General features: G+C 37.8%; 1 pseudogene; it reads left to right on the top strand.

Moving 5' to 3' along the window:
- The window catches only part of LOC102480014 (vomeronasal type-2 receptor 116-like), a 43026-nt pseudogene that overhangs the window by 19961 nt on the left and 8860 nt on the right, over positions 1 to 14205 (top strand).

Raw genomic sequence — 14205 nt, 5'->3', positions numbered from 1 at the left:
TTACTTCCTAACTTATTCAAGATATCTCTGAATGTTAAAAGGTGTGCAGGATTAGAAAATTGGCAATCTCACTTCTGGTCTGCCTATCTGTTACTCACCAGTACCATGTACTGTTTTCACTGGTCCTGAGTGATCCAAAGACCTCCCTGTTTCTAAGGAGTGGTTAACCTCCAACTTTCTTAATAAGCTTAAGCTCAAGAGAAAAGAAAAAATAAATTGTTACGCACCATGCTCTATTCAAAACACTGAGACTCTGAGAGTTCAAAGGCAAGTGGGAAAAGAGTGAAGGATGAGCATCCAACGGGTCCAGGCCATTAGGGTCTGCAGTCACAGGCAGCCTGGAGTCCAGCACTGCCACAGGCTTGAACCAGTCTCCAAATGGGTTTTTGCAGACATTTCTGTGAAGTTTTTGAACTGCCCATTATTGGTGAGGGTTACAACACTCACCTAAGGGAGAGTTTCCCCCTTGTTTTCTCATATTTCATGATATCTATACTGGTCTTTGGTCTTGTGATTAAATATTCACTTTTTCCTATTTATTAGAATAGATTCTGTACTATTGGAAGAAGGGATTTTACCCTTATTTTCTAGGTGTGTTCCTATTATAGGGCTGTGTCTCCCAGATAAGAGCTGAGAAAGCTTGTACCAGTTAGTTCAGGTAGTTGGTTCCTATACCAAACTTTCAGATTTTGATTAGGTGGAAATAAGCTAAAGAGAAATAGTGAAGAGTGTCTAGTCACATTCTGCACACAGTACAGTACACAGGTTTGTCTACCACAAGTTTCAAAGATAACCCTGGGTGGTGGTGGTGCACTCACCAGAGACCAGTTGAGACCAGGCCCAAGTGTCCTGCTGGGTGTGTTGAGACCCTCAGCAGAGATTTCTAGGGGGAAGGAGTCCCCAAGTTCCTAAGATAATCTTGGGAACCTGGGTGCATTCACAAGAAGAGGCCTGACAAGACCAGGCCCAAGTGTCCAGTGGTTAGATTGAGACTCAGAAGCAAAGAGCACAAACTGGATGGTATGCCACAAGAACAAAAATAATCCATAAAAAATCATATTTAAAAAATATCAGTGAGTATGTCCTGCATATTTGAAGAAAACATATAATAATATTTTCTCTGGAAATGAGCTAAGTTTACTATATCAGAAGATAAATACAATAAAATAATTAATCCTTAAATGTTACTAGATGTTACATTTAACCTATGGCAGGAAGCCTCTGATATATAAGTCACATGAACTAAGGATGGCAGAATCACTGTCTTTTTGTTTATAATTTTTATGAAGTTTATACCTTCTTCAGTTCTCACTGAAGAAGATAGAAAGTACATGAAACTGTACACTTTTTTCTTTCCTGCTTTGTGTTAGAAGTAATGCCTGTTACTTGAACTAGTCACATACACTTTCCTAAAAGCAGTGGGACTGATAAATAGTCTTCTATTGCCCAGAATTAGAAAATAGGATCACCTTCACAGCAGACTTTCTCAATAATCATAATCTTTTAAGGTAGAGAAATATCTCTTCCCTCTCCCTGTTTAAAGGAAACAACTCCATTGGAAGTCTCCTATCCTGTCAGGAAATCTTAGGCAGGGATGAATTTCAGCCTGAGCCCCAAGTATTAGAAAACAAAGGAAAATTATGTGCCCCCTAGGCAGCCATCTGCATGTAAAGCCCCCTGCCCAGTCAGGGCATCTGAAAGTAAATATTAGACAACATTAAATGCCCAAATATCCAAATAATAGATGCTACAGAAGGCAAAGAACCAGACAGGGGCAGAAGTGACCTATTGCATAAAATACTTGCAGAAAATAAAACTACTAAATCTAGAAAAATACTGAGACATCCAGACCCAAGAAATACAAAAGACCCAGGTAGAATCAACATAATAAGATCCTCTTCAAGACACATCATAGCCAAAATTGTAAAAATCACAAAGACAAGATTTTAAAAATGGCCAGAGAGAAACATTAAGACATGTACAAAGGTTATCCTACTAGGCGAACATCAGACCTGTCATCACATACAATGAAGGTGAGAAAATAATGAATAGACATACTTAAAACACTAAAAGGGGGACCAGCAGTTGGCGTAATGGCTCTGTTGTTGAACTCCCATGTAGTCGACTCTGGCTCGAGTCCCAACCCAATGGCTTAAACTCATGCTGGTCACGTGTGTGTGTGTGTGTGTATCCAAGATCCTGACAGGAGACTGGAGAAGAAGGGATTACAACATGGCCAGCCCTCCTGGGTGGTGATTTATTGTTTTCTATCTCTCTGTCTTTCTCTGTCTTTCTGGCAAGCACACGTGTCCTGTAGGAAAAATAAATAAATAAAAACACTAAAATAAAACAATTTCTTTCTTTCTTTCTTTCTTTTTGGAGAGGTTTTTTCGCTATAGGGTGTGGGCGCTCGCCAGACAGACAAAGAGAGACATAGAGATAGAAAGCGAGAAATCACTCCCCATGGGGGATGGCCACGCCTTAATCCCTTCTCCTCTATTCTCCTTTTGGGATCTTGGGCACGCACACACATGTGCCCAGCGTGAGCTCTAAGCCACCGGGTGCAGGACGCAAACCGCGGTCGACTATGTGGGAGTCCAGCAATATAGCCATTATGCTAAGTGCTGGTTCCCAAGAAAACAATTTCTATCAAGAGTACAAGACCCAGCAAGACTATCCTTCAAATGAAAAGAAAAGATAAAAATAATCTCAGATAAACAAAGCTTGAAAGAATTTACCGACATTAAACCGGGTCTTCAAGAAGTACCAATGGGAGTGCTATAGAAAGAAAATTTTAAAAAAGACAAACAGAAATAATGGAAAAATAACAAAAAAAAATGGCTAAGAAATTGAAAGAAGCAAGTCTGCAATTAACTGTAATAATTGAATGTCAATGCATTAAATTTTCCAACCAATAGACACAGACAGCATGAATGGAAAAAAAAAAAAAAAAACGACAACAGCAACAACAAAAAAACAGAAACCCTCTATCTGCTATCTACAGGGAGCATACATCATGGATAAAGACATGCATAGACTAAAAGTGCAGGGCTAGAAAAAGTTATTCCATGCAATCAGATGTCAAAAAGGGACTGGGACCAGCAGTTAGCATAATGGCTATGTCGCTGGACTCCCACGTAGTTGACCGCGGTTCGAGTCCCGGACCCAGTGGCTTAAACTCACGCCGGGCGCGTGTGCGTGCGTGCCCAAGATCCCGAGAGGAGAATGGAGGAGAAGGGATTGCGGCGTGGCCATCCCCCCTGGGGGGTGATTTCCTGCTTTCTATCTCTCTGTCTCTCTCTGTCTGTCTGGCGAGCGCACGCGCCCTATAGCAAAAACCTCTACAAAAAAAAAAAGGGACTGAAGTCACAGTACTGATTGCAAACAAAATTGACTTTAAGACCAAACTGTAAAAGGATATAAAGAAGGACATTATACGGTAATAAAAGGACCAAAACATCAAAAGCATATAACACTTATAAATAGCTATGCACCCAACTCAGGAAAGCTGAAATATGTGAAGAAAAGCCTCCTAAAGCTATTAGGGATATAGACTGCAACACACAAAATTGGGATCTCAACATCCCACTATCACCTTTAGACAGATCATCTAGATAAAAAAAAAATAATCAAAGAGATATAGGATAAAAATTATACCACAAATCAAATGGACTTGTCAGACATCTATAGAAACTACCAACAAAAAAACAAAAGATATATATTTTTCTCAGCTCTTCATGGAACTTTTCCAAAATAGGCCATGCGATAAGGCATAAAACAAGCCTTAACAAATTCAAAGGCATAGAACTATATCTAGCATCTTCACCAATCATGATGGAATTAAATTTGAAATTAACTTTAGAAAAAATTATCAAAAATACGTGAGTATGCAGAAACTAAACGTTCTACTCTTGAATGACTTTACAACTACTAAAGAATTTAAGACTAAAATCAAAAGACTCATTGAAACCAATATTAATGAATACATGACTTTCCATTACCTGTGGGACACAGCAATGGCCATCATAAGAGGAAATTTTATAGCTATTAGTCTACATAGAAAAAAGATGGAAAGATTAGAAATAGATAACCTGATAACATGCCTCAGGGAATTGGAAAGGCAGTAACAAAAAAAAAACAAAAACAAAAAACTCAAAAGACCAGAAGTAAAGAAATAATAAAGATTTGAAGAGAAATAAATAAAATAGAGAATAAATCAACTCTACAAGAAGAAAATGAAACAAAAAACTGGTTATTTGAAAAGATAAACAAAATTGGGGACCAGCAGTTAGCATAACGGTTAGGTCCCTGAACTCCCATGTAGTCGACTGCAGTTCAAGTCCTGGACACGGTGGCTTAAACTCATGCTGGGCACATGTGCATGCGTGCCCAAGATCCCAAGAGGAGAATGAAGGAGAAGATTCTGCAGTGTCTCCCTCCCCCTGGGGGGGTGATTTCTCACTTTCTGTCTCTCTGTCTCCCTCTGTCTCTCTGGCAAGTGCACACACCCTGTAGCAAAAATCTATAAAAAAAAAAGATAAATAAAATTGAAATAGCATTAGCAAAACTAATTACAAAGAAGAGAGAAATTAATCAGATAAATTAGATTCACAGCGAAATAGGAAATAGTACAACACATATAACATAAATACAAAACATCATTACCAAATACTATAAGCAAGTATATGCTGACAAACAAGAAAATCTGGGAGATGGGGACCAGCAGTTAACGTAGTGGCTATGTCATTGGACTCCCACGTGGTCGACCGTGGTTCACGTCCCAGACCTGGTGGCTTAAACTCACACCGGGTATGTGTACGTGCATGCCCAAGATCCCGAGAGGAGAATGGTTGAGTAGGGATTGTGGCGTGGCCCCCCTCCCCTGGGGGGTGATTTCTCACTTTCTGTCTCTCTGTCTCTATCTGTCTGTCTGGTGCCCTATAGCAAAAATAACTCTCAAAAAAAAAAAAAAAAGAAAATCTGGGAGATGAACAAATTCCTGGACACATATAATCTACCTAAATTGAATTAGGAAGACATAGAAATCCTGAATAAACACCTAAAAAACCAAGAGTGAACCAGTAACAAATAACCACCCTATAAAGAAAAACCCAGGTCTTGATGGCTTCATTTCTGAATCCTAGAAAACTTTTAAAGAATAGCTAAACTCCATCCTACTCAAAGTATTTCCAAAAATCAGAGAGGAAGAAATCCTCTCAAATTTATTTTATGAAGCCTCCATTACTCTTTTTTTTTTTGGAGGGGGGGAGAGGTTTTTGCTATAGGGTGTGTGCACTCACCAGACAGACAGACAGAGACAGAGAGATAGAAAGCAAGAAATCACCCCCCGGGGGGATGGCCATGCCACAATCCCTTCTCCTCCATTCTCCTCTCGGGATCTTGGGCACGCACACACACGTGCCCGGTGTGAGTTTAAGCCACCAGGTCCAGGACTCAAACTGCGGTCGACTACATGGGAGTTCAGCGACATAGACATTATGCTAACTGCTGGTCCCCCTCCATTACTCTTTATCTCTAAAACAGACAATAACAGGACAAAAAAAAATCTATAAAAAACCTACCACAGTCCAATAACTCTGATAAATATAAATGTAAAATTTCTCAATAATGTACGAGCAAATCATACCTAATGACACATAAAAAGATTGTAGATCATGACCAATTAGGCTTTATTGCAGCAATGCAAGTGTGGTTCTATGTACACAAAAAAATAAGTGTAATACACAAATTAGTAAAAATAAATTTTTAAAATCACATCATTATATCAATTGATGCAGAAAAATCATTTGATAAAATACAACATCCCTTCATAGCCAATATTCAGCAAAATCAGCACAGATGGGACATTTCTGAACACAATAAAAGTAACCTATGAAAAACCCATAGCTATCATCATACTGAATGGAGAAAAGCTAAAAGCTTTTTAATTAAAAACTAGTAAAAGACAAGGCTGCCCACTTTCTCCACTCCTTTTCATAATAGTTCTGGCAGTGCTAGCCAGCACAATCAGAAAAGAGAATAAAATGAAAAGTACTCCAATAGGGAAAGGAGGGATAAAATTCTGTTTTCAGATATGATTATATACATAGAAGTCCCAAAGGTGTCCATGAAAAAACTCCTGGAAGTGATAAATGAATAAAATAAAGTGGCAGGATAGAAAATCAAATACAAAAATATATAGCATGTCTATAAACCAACAATGAGCAAACTGAGGTAGAACTGAAGAATACGATCCCATTTACAATAACTAGAAAAGCTATAAGATACATATGAGTAAACTTAAACAAAGAGATCAAAGATCTCTACAATGAAAACTATAGAAATCTCATAAACAAAATAGAAAATGACAAAAAAGTTAAATGACATCCCCTGTTCTGGATCAGAGAATTAATATAACAAAATTGGCAATTCTACCCAAGGTAATATACTTATTTAATGCAATCCCAATCAAAGCATCACAGACATTTTTCACAGATTGAGAAAAGACAAGCACAGAATTTTTCTGGAATTATAAAAGACCTCATATTGGCAAGGAAATACTGCACAAAAGGAATGAAGGAGGACCACAAACTATTTTGTCTGACCCCAAAATATATCACAAAGCTATAATAATCAAAATAGCATGGTGCCAGCCTAAAAACAGGCATGTGGACCAATGTAACAAAACTGTGACCCCAGAAATAAACCTCAAAACATACAGCCAATTGTTTTTTGACAAAGGACACCAGTTAATCCAGTGGAAAAAAAGAAAATGTCTTTAACAAATGGTGCTGGGAAAACTAGGTATCCACCAGCAGAAAGATAAAACTGGACCCCTATATCTGACTTTTAATGAAAAATCTATGTAAAATGTATCAAAGATCTAAACCTAAGGCCACAAACTATAAAACTTCTGGAGGAATACACAGGGAAAACTCTTGGAGACATCAGGGTAGGCAAAAACTTCTTGAATAAGACTCTCAAAGCTTATACAATAAACTCGAAATTAGACAAGCGGAATTACATCAATTAAGAAGCTTCTGCACAGCAAAAGAAACAATATTTAGATTCACTATACAACCTTAGAAATAGGATAATTTATTTGCAAAGTATCCCTCAGACAAGGGACTGATAACCAGAATTTACACGGAACTCAAATGGCTTACTCAGAAATAAAAAATGATCAACCCAATTGGAAGATGGGAAAATGAGCTGACTAGACAATTCTCTAAAGAAGACATATAAACAGTAAAAAGCAGATGAAAAAATGCTCAACAATCCTTGTGATAAGTGAGATGCAAATCAGTCACAATAGATAACACCTAACTAGTCAGAATGGTTAAGTAATAATATACACAATGATAAGTGCTGCCAAAGCTGTGGTAAAGTGGAACTCTGCACTGTTTGTGGGAATGTAAATTAGTACAGCTGCTGTGGGGAACAATCTATAGGTTCCTCAAAGACCAATAAATAGAAGTACCATATGGTCCAGCAATTTCACTTCTGGTATCTACCCAAAGGACAGGAATGTACTCGGTCAGAAATGTACTTGTACATCCATGGTTATTGCAGCATTATTCCCATTGCTAAGACATGAAAGCAACCCAAATGTCTATGAATGGAAAAATGGCTTGGAAAAGTGTGGCACACAGAATATGCTATGGAATACCACTCAGTCATAAAAACAATACCCTGACATTTGATAGTAAGTATATGAATATGAAGACTTACTTCTGAGCAAAGCAAGTCAGTCTATGAAAGAAAGACATTGCATGTCTCCACTTAATACATACCAAATTCCACACTATGGCAGAAACAAATATTGGAGGACATACAAGTATGGAAAAATGGTTACAAATACTAGATACAATGTGGGAAGAGGATGGGAGCTGGGGGAAGGTGAAAGGAAGAGACTCAAAAGAAAAATAGAGAGTATATATATCTGGGGGATGCAGAAGTGGAAAACTGTTGATATAGTGTAGGAGATCTTTCACTGGACTGATGTGTAGTGTGTTAATGCTAGGAAAATTCTTTTTACAAGCTAGGTTAATGTACGGTTATTAAATGTATAAAATTATTTTTAACATAATAAAATTAAAAATAAATAAAGGGAACTACTCCAACCCCAAATTCCACTGTTTACAATCAGGGTACTTCTTATCTTATTCAGGTCACATATGGTCCTTTTGATCCCATGCTAAGTGATAATACCAAGTTTCCATCAGTTTATCAGGTGGCTACCAAGGAAAACTCTTTGGCTCATGGAATTATCAGGTTGTTGCTGCATTTTGCCTGGACATGGGTGGGTCTCTTTGTAACTAATGATATGCGAGGGGAGCAGTTCCTTCAGGATCTGAAGGCAGAAGTAATGAAAAAGAACATTTGTGTGGCTTTCATAGAAAGGCTCTTTGCCCCATCAGGTATTGCTATTCAGAATGGTCTGTCTTCTCTGCCTAAGATCAGGGCTTCATCTGCAAATGTGTAAATTATATATGGTGATATAGAGAGTGTCTATACATTGATAATAGAAAAAGATACCTATTTAATTTTGGAAAAAATGTGGATCATGAAAAATCTCCACTCATCAGAGTGGAAAGACATTTTTTCTTATATGCGTTTTACACCATACTTATTCCATGGAAGTCTCTTATTTTCACACCAGAAAAGAAAAATCTCTGACTTTCAACAATTTCTCAAGACAGTCAACCCAGAAGATGTTTACTTTAGGAAATTCTGGCTGAACTTTTCTAATTGTACATTTACTACATCATTATGTAGAGGAACTAAAGTGTGCCCAACCAATTCTTCCCTGGAGTTAATGCCACCTGGTATAGACATGATGACTGTGTTTGATTCCAGCTTTTTTGTCTATCATGCTGTCTATGTGGTGACCCAAGTCCTTCATGAGATACTTTTTAAGATAACAGAAATGGGACCTCCAGAAGATGCGAACCAGCCTGTGTTTCTTCCCTGGCAGGTAAATATACTCCACAACCAGCACATACATCAGGCACCTGATAAGATTGGGAGATACTTTATTAATAATGTCATGACTATGCTTTCATCTCTCAAGATGAACAGGTTCAGACAAAATCAAAAATAATTTACATTAGGTCTAAGTATATGGGTAATTGTTATACCTACTTAGAGTATTTTGCCACTGGGAACTTAGAGTTAAAAATTATCATGCCCCCCAAAATATTTCCTAACTGTAAAGTATCCAAGAAAAGATCCATGACAAAGCATAGATTAAAAACTGGTCAATTTTACAATGTATGTGTTTTCTAGGAATGTATCCAATGTCAGTAAATACTGACATAATGAGCATATCTGCCTCTAGCTATTTCACATATACTGATGTAGATGCTGTGGCTCAATTCCTCTATGTAATGTTTATAGTGATATCTGAAATCAGTTTTACAAAATATTCTAAAATCAATCATGAAAAAAATTATTTTAGACTTATTTATACTTACACCATGTGCAAGAAACATGTGCGTGGGGACCTTGGTTTGATTTTTAAAATATGAAACTACTTATGTGCATATAAGCTCAGGGTATCCTACTTGATCTATAAATAAGTTTTTATTTTAAACCAAACATATTTAAATCCAAAAATTATGTATAAAATATCTTTATGCAGAGAGGATAAATATATTAGTCAAACATGTTGAGTAAAACAAGTAAGCAAAATATATATACATGTAAAATTAACATCTTTCAGCTTAGTTCCCCATATAATTTTTTTTTCCTTTTTTTTTTTTTTTTTTAGTTTGCATGTGTGCTCCCTGGAGAGATGCAGATAAAGAGAGAAAAAGTGAAAAATCACCCCTCTTCTCCATTCTCCTCTCAGGATTTTGGGTATATATGCACATGTGCCTGGTGTATTTTCCAAGCCACAGGATCAAGGACTTGAACTATGTAGTCAGTCATATGAGATCCAACTGCCTTAACCATGCAGCTAAAAACCTGTGGTTCCTCATCTAATTTCTAATTGTACTAACAATAACATTTGACTTAAACTTCGACAAAGTTTAAAGTCGATTCTTAAAAGAGCATGTAATTTTAGGCTAGCAAGTAGCATAGAAATTGAAGCCACTGAATCCCACATGGATGAAGGCAGTTTCAGTATCAGACCTGTTGGCTTGAAGACACACCAAGTATGTGTGTGTGCATGCCCCAAATCCTGCAAAGATAATGGAGAAGGAATTATGACATGGCCATCCCCTCAGGGTAATTTCTCACTCTCTCTGTCCCTCTCACTCTGGTAAATACACACACCCTATAGAAAGCTTAAGAAGAAGAAGAAGAAAAAGATCAAAGCATGTACTTTTGTCAATATGAAAACATTTATGTGACTATAGACTACTTAAATTATTTTCATTTCAAAAAAATAAACACTTAAATAAAAGTCATATAAGCAAGTAATGTTGATTTCTGAAACATAATGTCATTAACCCAAATGTTAGGAGTTTATCATTAAAAAAAAAAACTTTAGAACTTCAAATTTTAAAATTTATATTTTGTAAGAAATTATTCCTTGTAATGTCACAGAACATTAAAAAAAATAAAAAGGATAGGATTAGCTCCATGACATCATGGTTAATGCAGCCAGATTCTACATGACCAACTGGACACTTCACGTCCTGGATCTGGTGGTCTGAGAATCATGCTAGACATTCTTGAATACATGCCCAAATCCAAAAAGAGAAAGAGTTGGAAAAGTAAGGGTGTTGTGAGACAAGTCCCCTTGGAGGTGCTTTCTTCTCTCCCTTTCCGTTTGTCTCTGTTTCTCTATGACAAGTTCATTCACCTACTATGCAGAAAAAAAAAGGAAATGTAGTTTTTTGAGTTTAACATTTGCTAGATGGCACATGTGCTCACTAGAGAAATAGAGAGAAGAAACAGAGAAAAAAATGAAAAATCACACTTTGAATGACCATGCTGCACACCCTTCTCCATTCTCTTCTTCAGATTTTGGGCACACACAAACACACTTTTTTCAAGCCCCAGGACCAGGACTCAAACTGCACATTTGGTCATGTGGGAAGCAGCAACCACAACCTCCAGGCCTCTTTCTGGTCCTACTTGTTATCATTGTAAATGATGATTTGAGGTGTAATTAATATTCATAAAGGTTGCACATATATAATACATATATTTGAATGAGTTCAGGCATATGCATGCACTTATATAATAGTAACCATTATACAAAAATAAAACAACTATCCATCTATATGGTGCCCTTTTTGAAGTACCAAGATTAGCTTCCAAGAAGCATAAACCATACAAAAATCTATAGCACTTCTGTATACGAATAATGAACAGACAGAGACAGGGTTGAAGAAAGCAATGCCATTTGCAATAAACAGGAAAAGATATAAGATACCTGGAAATAAACCTAACTGAAGAAGTCAAGGACCTCTATAAGAAAAACTATAAAATGCTAAAAGAACAAATTGTAAATGACACAAAAAAGTGGAAAGACAGCCCATGCTTCTGGATCAGAAAAATTAATATAAACAAAATATCAATTCTACCCAAATTAATATGCATATTTAATATAATACCAATAAATGTCCAGTGACATTCTTCATAGATTTAGGAAAAAAATCATAAAATTTTTCTGCAATAATGAAAGATCACATTTTGCCAAAGTAATACTGCACAAAAAGAGTAGACAGCATCTCTCTCCTAAATCTCAAAATATATGACAAAGGTGTGATAATGAAAAGAGCATGGTATTGGGACCAGCAGTTAGCGTAATGGCTATGTCGCTGGACTCCCACGTAGTCGACCGCAGTTTGAGTCCCAGACCCAGTGGCTTAAACTCATGCCGGGCGTGCGTGCCCAAGATCCTGAGAGGAGAGTGGAGGAGAAGGGATTGCTGCGTGGCCATCCCCCTTAGGGGGTAATCTCCTGCTTTCTGTCTCTCTCTCTCTCTCTGTCTGGCGAGTGCACGCGCCCTACAGCAAAAACCTCTTCAAAAAAAAAGAGCATATTATTGACACAAAAGCAGACTTTATTTGTCTAGATTTTAGCAGTCTCTGTACAACCATCTGGGATGTATCTACAATTTCTCTGATAAGACTGAATTACTTCCTCTTGTTTTCATAAAAAAAAATTCTATTTCTCATAATATAGTAACCACCAAAATCAAACTGAACCTCTACCAAAAAACAAACAAATAAAAAAACTGAAGAATACGGAGGTGGAAATAGAAGAATTACTGATAGGTATTCACCTTCCACCTCTACATTAAATGCACTCCTAATTTCCTTTGTGTGTGTATGTGTCAGTTTATTTTATTGATTTTTCCTTACAATCTATTTTTTTATTTCTAAAATTTATTTTCTACATTAAATCACTGTGTATCATTAATTTATAAATTGCTTCTCTCATACAGCTTCATCCATTTCTGAGGAAAAGCCAATTCATCCATAATACTGGATACAACCTGCCCCTAGGGAAAAAAAGAAACCATACAGCACAATATGATATCTACAACTTAGTGAGGTTTCCTAATGAGAATTTCTCTAATTGGCTGCTTGTTAAAGTAGGAGACTTTGTTTACAGAAACCCCCATGATCAAGACTTGATCCTCAATGAAGATAAGATAAAATGACCTGTTAGTTTTAAAGAGGTACAATATCATTTCTACATTACATTTATATAGAGTTATTTGAATAGTCTTGAAATGAAATTGTGTGACTATAAATCAGAATTAAATTGGGACCAGCAGTTGGCGTAATGGCTATGTTGCCTGACTACCATGTTGTCGAGCGCAGTTCAAGTCCCAGACCTGTTGTCTTAAAATCACGCCAGGTGCATGTGTGTATGTGATCTCAAGATCCATAGAGGAGAATGGAGGAGAAGGGATTGCGGTATGGCCATATCCCCTGCGGGTGGCGGCGGCCGGTATTTCTCACTTTCCATCTCTCTCTCTGTGTCTTTCTGGAGAGCACACATGCCCTATAGACAAACCTCTCAAAAAAAAAAAAAAAGGATTAAACTAATTTTTTACATCTTTACTTTGCACTACATGATTTTGTTTTTATATATCTTAAAATGTAAATATAGCAAGAATTGGTTTATATGAACTACCATTTTTTCATTTAGGTATATTTGTTCAAAGCAGCGACCCAATGAATAAAATCAATAAGTTTAAGTAATCAAGTGTCCCAGCCCGCGGGACGTATCGGACAGAGAACTCGAGCGAGGGGGCGGAGGTCTGGAACTGGCGCAGCGTCTCAGCACGGGAGCGAAAGAAGTATCACAGCTCACACAGTGTCACAGCTCTTGATGGTATGAAGGTTTCGCTCGTTTATTGAGGGCCAGAGCACTTTCTTATATACACAAGGCAGAGGGAGGTAGGTGGGGTTTACAGGGGACCTAATTGAGGACCTGTCAGTTCTGTCTGAACCAGGAGGTCTGCATTCCTGGTGTATGTGTCAAGGTCGCCCCGGCCATTTTAAGCAGTGAAGGTCATGGCAGCCATTTTGATGTGGGTGGCTCCCCACATATCCCTCTTCCTTGTTTTATTAAAGACTGGGAACCAGGGGGAGCTGTGCCTGTCTTAGGTTGGAGTTGTTAAGGCCAAATGCAGCCTCGATTACCCGTCATTGGAGCAACCCATAGCAGAGATGGGTGTCCTGTCTTAGGTAGAGGAACAGGCAAGGGTGGCCAAAACTCTCGTACCCATCATTGGCTAGCTTGCTCAGCGCCTCTGGTTAGTGGATGAATAATTTTCGAGGTCCTCCATCTCCAGTCTGGTGTAATGGACCTGGATATGTCGAGAAAGGAGGGATGTTATCTGTTGGCTGATGAATGACTTCAATTTGTTAAAGATGACTGGGCCTAGTGAACAGACAACCAACAGGCCAACAATTGGTCCGAGAAGCGGGAGTATAAAAGGTAGGATTCCATTCCAGACAGTTAGAAGGGAGTTGTCAGCCAGTTGTCGTCTGCAGTTCCTTAGGGCTTCTTGGAGGTCATGGATCTTATCGCGGACAATGCCAGACTTGTTGGCATAAAAGCAGCACCATTCCTGCAAAGCAAGACAAAGACCTCCCTGCTCTGCAAGTAAGAGGTCCAAACCCCTGCGATTTTGTAGAAACACCTCTGCGAGGGAATCTAGCTGATCCTGGATGAGGGAGATGGTGGATGCAAGCTGGTGGACATTAGAGATCAATCCTTCTGTGACCT

Source organism: Tupaia chinensis, unplaced genomic scaffold, assembly GCF_000334495.1.
Source record: "Tupaia chinensis unplaced genomic scaffold, TupChi_1.0 Scaffold146304_1, whole genome shotgun sequence".
In the NCBI taxonomy this organism is placed as follows: domain Eukaryota; kingdom Metazoa; phylum Chordata; class Mammalia; order Scandentia; family Tupaiidae; genus Tupaia; species Tupaia belangeri.
The sequence above is the reverse complement of the archived record's forward strand: the minus strand, read 5'-3'. Positions and strand labels throughout refer to the sequence as shown.